Here is a 9,270-nt window from a genome sequence, read left to right as displayed (position 1 = left end):
GACATAGTACCTCATTCTACAGCTCTCTAAGGCAGCATGACATCTGCAAATACATTATTTGTACTCCAGCTGTTGTGTCGACGAGTAAAGACATTATGACATTCCTTTCTACGAAAGTGATACTTTAAAAAAAATATATGAATATGTCCAAAATACAAACCACCCCCTTTCTGTTGGATTATTTAAATATATTGAGTCTACCCACCCACGGACAATTTCTTCCATTTCTAACTTTGTTTAATTCAGTTTCAGCTCATTTATTCAATGTCCAGACCATTCTGTTATAGTAATAGCTACTGTCCTACAAAGAGTTCTTCCCAAACGTTATGTCCTTTCCAGCTGTGGGGGAGATGACTGACCCTGAATGAGCCACGTCAGCATAGACACACTCCCTCAGTGGTTCATCATCATTGTGACTGGTGGTCGAATTACACATGAACATGACCTGGGTATAGAAACGGTTTAGAGGGAATGCCTCAAAGATATATAGAGAAGAATCAGGAGAATTTCCTGAACAGCACACACACACACACACACACAGACACACACACACACACTCACACTCACACACACACACACACACACACACACACACACACACACAGACACACAGACACACACACACACACACACACAGACACACAGACACACACACACACACACACACACACACACACACACACACAGACACACACACACACACACACAGACACACAGACACACACACACACACACACAGACAGACACACACACACACACACACACACACACACACACAGACACACACACACAGACACACACACACACACACACAGACACACACACACACACACACAGACACACACTCACACACACACACAGACACACACACACACACACACACACACACACACACACACACACACACAGACACACACACACACACAGACACACACACACACACACACACTCACACTCACACACACACACACACACACACACACACACAGACTAAATATGTTGGCTTGCCTATTTGTTTCCAGCCACAGACGGGTTGAACCCATCCTTCTACAGGAGTCTTCCCTCTAACCTGTGTCTCTGCGTTGCACTCCTAGTGAGACGTTAAGTCAAACAGAAAGCCATCAGTGGGAGACGTGTTTTTCTCTCCTAGCACAATGCTGTTATAACTCTGCATTTCACACTGGCCAGCGGACACATGGGCATTCTTCAGTGATATATTGGTAACGCTGGCTGGTGAAAGATGAATCGGAATCATCGACTCTGAAGGCTTTGTACTGTGTGCCAGACAGCAAAACTCTCTCTCTCTTCGTCTCCGACATGGCCCAACGACATACCAGGCCTCCTCTCCCTGTCTCCCACATGGCCCAACGACAGACCAGGCCCCCTCTCCCTGTCTCCCACATGGCCCAACGACAGATCAGGCCCCCTCTCCCTGTCTCCCACATGGCCCAACGCCAGACCAGGCCTCCACTCCCTGTCTCCGACATGGCCCAACGACAGATCAGGCCTCCACTCCCTGTCTCCGACATGGCCCAACGACAGACCAGGCCTCCTCTCCCTGTCTCCGACATGGCCCAACGCCAGATCAGGCCTCCTCTCCCTGTCTCCGACATGGCCCAACGCCAGATCAGGCCTCCTCTCCCTGTCTCCGATATGGCCCAACGCCAGACCAGGCCTCTCCATGTCCCTTCAAGGCTCTCTGAACTTGTTTTCTTTCTAACCTGACATTTTCGTCAGAGTGCTGAGCCAGTTGGAAGTGTGTGAGCCTTGAGTTAGTTCTGCAGGGTGCTCTCTCTGCCTTGAGTTAGTTCTGCAGGGTGCTCTCTCTGCCATGAGTTAGTTCTGCAGGGTGCTCTCTCTGCCATTAGTTAGTTCTGCAGGGTGCTCTCTCTGCCATGAGTTAGTTCTGCAGGGTGCTCTCTCTGCCATTAGTTAGTTCTGCAGGGTGCTCTCTCTGCCATTAGTTAGTTCTGCAGGGTGCTCTCTCTGCCATTAGTTAGTTCTGCAGGGTGCTCTCTCTGCCATGAGTTAGTTCTGCAGGGGGCTCTCTCTGACGTGAGTTAGTTCTGCAGGGTGCTCTCTCTTTTATCCCAGTACAAAGAGATGACTGCTCCCCCTCTCTGTTATCCCAGTACAAAGAGATGACTGCTCCCCCTCTCTTTTATCCCAGTACAAAGAGATGACTGCTCCCCCTCTCTGTTATCCCAGTACAAAGAGATGACTGCTCCCCCTCTCTGTTATCCCAGTACAAAGAGATGACTGCTCCCCCTCTCTTTTATCCCAGTACAAAGAGATGACTGCTCCCCCTCTCTGTTATCCCAGTACAAAGAGATGACTGCTCCCCCTCTCTGTTATCCCAGTACAAAGAGATGACTTCTCCCCTCTCTTTTATCCCAGTACAAAGAGATGACTGCTCCCCCTCTCTGTTATCTCAGTACAAAGAGATGACTGCTCCCCCTCTCTGTTATCTCAGTACAAAGAGATGACTTCTCCCCCTCTCTGTTATCTCAGTACAAAGAGATGACTTCTCCCCTCTCTGTTATCTATAATAATAATTGGTCATTTAGCAGACGCTCTTATCCAGAGCGACTTACAGGAGCAATTAGGGTTAAGTGCCTTGCTCAAGGGCACATCGACAGATTTTTCACCTAGTCTGCTCGGGGATTAGAACCAGCGACCTTTCGGTTACTGGCACAACGCTCTTAACCACTAAGCTACCTGCCGCCCCCAGTACAAAGAGATGACTTATCTTATCTCAGTACAAAGAGATGACTGCTCCCCCTCTCTGTTATCTCAGTACAAAGAGATGACTTCTCCCCCTCTCTGTTATCTCAGTACAAAGAGATGACTGCTCCCCCTCTCTTTTATCTCAGTACAAAGAGATGACTTCTCCCCCTCTCTGTTATCTCAGTACAAAGAGATGACTGCTCCCCCTCTCTTTTATCTCAGTACAAAGAGATGACTGCTCCCCCTCTCTGTTATCTCAGTAGAAAGAGATGACTGCTCCCCCTCTCTGTTATCTCAGTACAAAGAGATGTCTTCTCCCCCTCTCTGTTATCTCAGTACAAAGAGATGACTGCTCCCCCTCTCTGTTATCTCAGTACAAAGAGATGACTGCTCCCCCTCTCTGTTATCTCAGTACCGGCACCCCCAAACCAAAATGAACACTACTGGCATTCGCATTTGTTGTCTTTGAGGGGAGAGCTCTCATCAAGTCGATATGCAACTTCTGTCTGTTTCAACATTCCCAAACGGGATGTTTTGAGACACTGAGTTCTTGAACGTCAACCAAGCCCAACATTCCTTGACCAATGTCCTTCTGAGTTCACTTCAAGCAATGTGTTGAAAAAAGACTACATTGCACTGGGAAACACACACTGGACGATGATGATGATGATGGTGAAGACTTTACCTAATCTTAATTCTTATCTGAATTTATTTACAAGCACGGACTGATTAATGTCTCCATCTGCTTGTAGGGTAGTAATCAAAATATCCCTCGCTGACATTAAAACAGAAACACTGAGCCCGTAATCTTTCACCTGCCCATTGAGGAACATTAAAAGCGTAATTAATGAGAGGCTACGTGCTTGGCTGTGTTTAGCATGGGCCTCCAGCTGGCTGTTTATACCCTGCAGAGAAGAATGCAAGCTGCAGCTGAAAGCCTTGCTAGGACCACGTCCCTCCCGCACCACCTCTGGTGCGCACCAAAAAACAAAGGACCAAACCAGACAACAAAATAAAGGTGACACTGTACCAAGGCTTCCTTCGCTCTGTGTGGTAGAACCTATGCTATGTTCATGAACGAAGACAAGAGGAAGCCTGAGCGTGACCTGGCGCTGAAGTCGGTCTAGTCAAGCTAACAAAAAAAAAGAGCATAAAGTTAAAAATCAATTGAAATTGGGAATATAGCATGTATAAATCTTTACTATCCTCCATGTAGTCATAGATACCCATGGAGCGAAGTAGGCAAGAGACATCCCTAGTGTCCTCTTTCTCAAGCAAAGTTACTTGTGGCAACACGCTATGTTTCATTTTGATTCTTTTTCAGTGGAAATTTCACCAAAGAATAAATAAATAAAGTTGTCTTGATCTGCACAGTCAGCAGTCAGTCATTATCCAAAACAAATCTGCTTGTAAAATGAAAAACCCATTTTCCCATCAGATAGCTGCTGGTAGCCAGTGGAGCATCCATCCATCCATCCCCAGGCCCCCGGGTGTTAATGTTATCAACTGTGTTTATTTTCCCAGAGCCCCAGGCGCTCCTACGGCCTGTTGCCTCTGTTTCATGGCTGCTATAAGATTTATGTGTCTTTGATTTTTGAGTAACATCTCCATGTGTAAGCAGTTTAGGATTGTTGAGACAAATGTCTGTAGACCCAACCCAGAAACTCAACAAGCTTTGAGAGAGGGAGTTTGAGGAAGTTTAAGATGGAGTGGAGTGCACTATGTTTCTGGAGACAATGGATAACTGGATAGAATACATTTATTCATTGAAATAAATTGCAGGACCAAATCAATATGAGAGAGAGAGAGAGAGAGAGAGAGAGAGAGAGAGAGAGAGAGAGAGAGAGAGAGAGAGAGAGAGAGAGAGAGAGAGAGAGAGAGAGAGAGAGAGAGAGAGAGAGAGAGAGAGAGAGAGAGAGAGAGAGAGAGAGAGAGAGAGAGAGAGAGAGAGAGAGAGAGAGAGAGAGAGAGAGAGAGAGAGAGAGAGAGAGAGGAGAGAGAGAGAGAGAGAGAGAGAGAGAGAGAAAAGAGAGAGAGAGAGAGAGAGAGAGGGGGAAGGCATAGCCTAACTCTGAGTTCACATCCCAAATACTCTAACCATCTAAATCTTCTACTGCTGACGATAATGGTGGAAAAAAAGTGACACTATATAACTAGCCAGGCAAGGAGGAAATGGAAACAGAAATGACAGTGTGATAATGATAGGGAATGATTCACAACCTATGGGTCAATGGCCCCTGATCATGGCCTGAGCCAGTATCAAGTTGTGTCCCAAATGGCACCCTATTCCCTATATAGTGCACTACTTTTGACCAGAGCTCACACCCTTAGAAAAAAAAGGTGCTATCTAGAACCTAAAAGGGTTATTTGGGTGTCCCCATAGGAGAACCCTTTGAAGAACCATTTTTGGTTGCAGGTAAAAAAGGGTTCTACCTGGAACACAAAAGGGTTCTACCTGGAACCAAAAAGAGTTATCCTATGGGGACAGCTGAAGAACCCTTCGGAAACCCTTTTTTCTAAGTGTGTACCCGCTCAGGCAGTTGCTGTGAAAGACTCAAACTCCAGAAGTCCTGCCAACCGTCTGGATCAGCTCCAATGATTGTACACAGAACCAACCTTCCCGAACGAGAAGAATGTCAGGGGAATGCCACTGTGGTCAGAATGTGGCAGAATCATGTGGCTCCAATGTTAGGATGAAAAAAAGCTAACAAATGCATTTTCTTCCACCACCCTTCTATTCTAAAAACGGCAAATTCCTCTTTTCCTACAAATAATGAGGGAGTTCTTTCTGGCTCCCACCACATTTCTGCTGGTTACTCACAGGGAAAACTCCTCACAAAAAGAAAATTATTTAAATAATCAAACAGCTATGTAGATTTCGACCAAAATGGATCGAACGAAGGCGATGATATGGATATGGGGTTTGCTGAATACATGTGAAACTATTCCATCTGGTGCCAATTGTGGTGAGTGTCTCGGAAAAAACGACTTGCAATCTTAAGTAAAAGACATGACATCACTCTTGAGGATGTTGGTTGGTTGAGATGGCTACATAGGCATCCTACACAGAATTTGTTCTAACTGTTTTAACTGTGATGCTGATAAGGCCAGTAAATCACAGAAAAAGTAAAACAGCAGGAAACAAACTATTGCATTCTTCCTAGTAGACAATGTCTCCCATATACTAGTCAGGACACTGTCAATCAAGTTCTTAGTTTGAATGATCGAGTAAATCAGGGTTCCCCAACTGCCGGCCCCCGGATCGAATCTAGTTGATGATCCCTGTCCTACAATATATCCAGTTTAGAGCCCTAGGAATATGTGCAACAGGAAGTATAAAGTTTAAAGAGAGATAAAGAGGACATTTAACGATTTGTTGGCTGAGGGAGAAAAAATTAAAGGGAGAGAGACAGAGACAGAGACAGAGAGAGAGACAGAGAGAGTGAGAGAGACAGAGAGACAGAGAGACAGAGACAGAGAGAGAGAGAGAGAAAGAGAGAGAGACATAGAGAGAGAGAGACAGCTAGAGAGAGAGACAGAGAGAGAGACAGAGAGAGAGAGAGACAGAGAGAGAGAGAGAGAGAGAGAGAGAGAGAGAGAGAGAGATTTGTGACCTGCAAACACAAGAAAAGGGCAACCAGTGAAGAACAAAAACCATTATAAATACAACCCATATTTATGTTTATTTATCAACACCCAATAAATGTTCCTCCTAAAGAGCACTGCATCTGCTTCATGTCATGAGCAGAGAGATGTGTAGCAACCAGCATTTATATCACTGATTTGGTATCACACCCACACCACTCTCTGCGGGGTCAACGGTAGGGATGTTTCTAGCCTTTAGGGATACAGATTTTCAACCTAAATTCCGTTTCCACTGAAAAACGGATGTCGGGACTCTGCTCAGGAGTTTTTTTACGCCTTCTATGTTAGTTATTAACGCACAGTCAGACAGGTGTCTCGTGACAGATCTGGAGCTGTGATAGATGGCTATCTCTGTGTGTGTCCAGATTTATTGACCTACAAAGCCACGCGAATATCTGTTCTCTTATTAAAAATACACAGGTTACCTTTCCCAATTTATGAAAGTAGTTAACATATACCAAATATGTTATCTGATAAATATCAACGGACGATTCGCCAAGTGAATCGATTCGCATGACTGACACTGCATTATCTAGGTAATTTCTTTGCCCGAAAATTGACTTTTAAATTAAGACTAAATAGGGCAATTCACGTTTTAAATCCAATACTGATCATATCGAATCTTATAATTGTGTTATTATTCGTTATTAACACGTGCACAAATGTCAAATATCTTACCACCAGCTCTTTGCGTGTCAGGGAACTTTGCGAAATGTAGTCCCTAGGTTTCAGTCGCCAAACTGTGGCTTGCAGCTTTTCTCCGGCAGCTGAATTGACTCCAAATGATGGCCAGTCAAGATTACACTCCTCCGACGCAGTTGTGCACCCTCCTCAACTTCACCTACTATGAAATACATCGTGTAGCCTAGCTACTACCTCCCCGTGCGCGACAGCATCAAGCAAGTCCGTACAATCCCGCCCAATAAATGTCCCTCCTCGCTCTACTGCTGAAGCTCGTTCCCGCCACCAAAAAAAAGATCATCTGACTACAAATTATGAGATAGAATCTTAATTATGAGATAGTAAGTCATAATGAGATAGTAACTCATAATTATGAGACAGTAAATCATAATTATGAGACAGTAAGTCAGTAAGTCATTATTATGAGATAGTAAATCATCATTATGAGACAATAAGTCATTATTATGAGATAGTAAATCATAATTATGAGACAGTAAATCATAATTATGAGACAGTAAGTCAGTAAGTCATTATTATGAGATAGTAAATCATCATTATGAGACAATAAGTCATTATTATGAGATAGTAAATCATAATTATGAGATACGTTTAGGCGATCTGTATCATATGAATCCAACGTGCACTTTGCATCAGGCCCTCCTCAACTTTCAAGGATAACCTTATGTATATCCTATCCTATAGTCAATCACACGTGTGTGTGTGTGTTTGTGCTTTTCATTCACTTGGAAAGTGTTTCTTTAGCCAACACGTCAATGTTGTCAACGTTGTCACTGTTGAAGCTGCTTTTGACTTGAATGTGAAGAAGTCAAACATGAAACAGAACTCCGGAGGCTCCTGTTATAGGCTACTTCAGGATCACATACTACTCATCAAGCTGTTTGTTCTTCATCCCTGTTTTATGTTAGCCTGAGTGAATGAGTGCCAGTCTGTACTATCGTGTCCACTCCCAATGGTCATACCATGTTCGGCTTGTCCATGACCAATGGAGTTGCCAAGAGCACAAGCAGATCTGGGACCAGGCTGTATGTCACACTAATATTGATTGATAAGAAGTTGATGTGGTAAAATCTGAAGCAGTGAACTACCATAAGGCGGCTTTACATTTTACATTTTACATTTTCGTCATTTAGCAGACGCTCTTATCCAGAGCGATTTACAGTTAGTGAGTGCATACATTTTCATACTTTTGTGTTGTCATTCATTCAGACTCGATTAGGGTTCCTTACCAACTCACTCACAAGATTTCATTCTCTGCGGTCACAAGAAACTGCTGGGCCCTGAAAAACTCTAGCAAGCAAAGATATAATTTCCCTATTTTTTTTTTACCTCCCATTTTCCACCACTCCAAACTGGAGGTCTGGGTTTGATTAGAGAGTTACGTTCAATATGTTGTGGCTCCATCCTGTCACTACCCATCAGACATGACAAAACGTATGAGCACATATGGAGTATTAACGAATCTTTGTGTCACATACATATTTCAACCTATGTATCTTGATACTTTACCCTGTACTCTTAAAAGTTGTGGATATTTACATTTTAGTCATTTAGCATACGCTCTTATCCAGAGCGACTTACAGTTAGTGAGTGCATACATTCTTTTTTTCTTTTTTCATACTGGCCCCCCGTGGGAATCGAACCCACAACCCTGGCGTTGCAAACGCCATTCTCTACCAACTGAGCTACATCCCTGCCGGCCATTCCCTCCCCTACCCTGGACAACGCTGGGCCAATTGTGCGCCGCCCCATGGATATGCCTTCTGAGGGGTTCTATAATGTTTCAATTATGTAAAAAATGTTTTTTGGGGGAAGGGGTCTATTATGCAATGGAATAATGGAACATTCTCTTTGGGTGATACCAACCACCTGACCTAATCATTCCCAACATCAGCAGATCTACCTGAAGGACAACAACGCATGGCTCATCAATGTAGACACATACATAGTATAAGGTCACCAATGTTGAGACAAAGTCCCTGGAACTAAAGTAGAGTAACACTAGCTAGGTTTCCATCTGATTGGCAAACGCTTATGTTTTCATGTACGGAATACAAATCTAAAGTTCAATGTGTTTCCATCGCATTTTCAACTCTATTAATAGCTTTTGTCAAGTTGCGTCAATTCAAATCTGGTATTTGGAACAAAAGAGGTCAATACACGTCTTCTAAAATAGACTAGTATTTTAATTAATGCAAA

The 9,270-nt window shown here is 43.8% G+C and overlaps 1 protein-coding gene across 1 annotated transcript in view; it reads right to left on the bottom strand.

The window, feature by feature from the left end:
• The window catches only part of LOC121586803 (four and a half LIM domains protein 3-like), a 23,584-nt gene extending 16,308 nt beyond the window's left edge, over positions 1–7,276 (bottom strand). The window contains exon 1 of the mRNA XM_041903800.1: positions 7,051–7,276. The gene's annotated coding sequence lies outside the window, so the exon portion shown is untranslated. The remainder of the gene's footprint in view (positions 1–7,050) is intronic.
• Positions 7,277–9,270: the final 1,994 nt, after the last annotated feature.

This window comes from Coregonus clupeaformis, chromosome 17 (genome assembly GCF_020615455.1).
Source record: "Coregonus clupeaformis isolate EN_2021a chromosome 17, ASM2061545v1, whole genome shotgun sequence".
Taxonomy (NCBI): domain Eukaryota; kingdom Metazoa; phylum Chordata; class Actinopteri; order Salmoniformes; family Salmonidae; genus Coregonus; species Coregonus clupeaformis.
The sequence above is the reverse complement of the archived record's forward strand: the minus strand, read 5'-3'. Positions and strand labels throughout refer to the sequence as shown.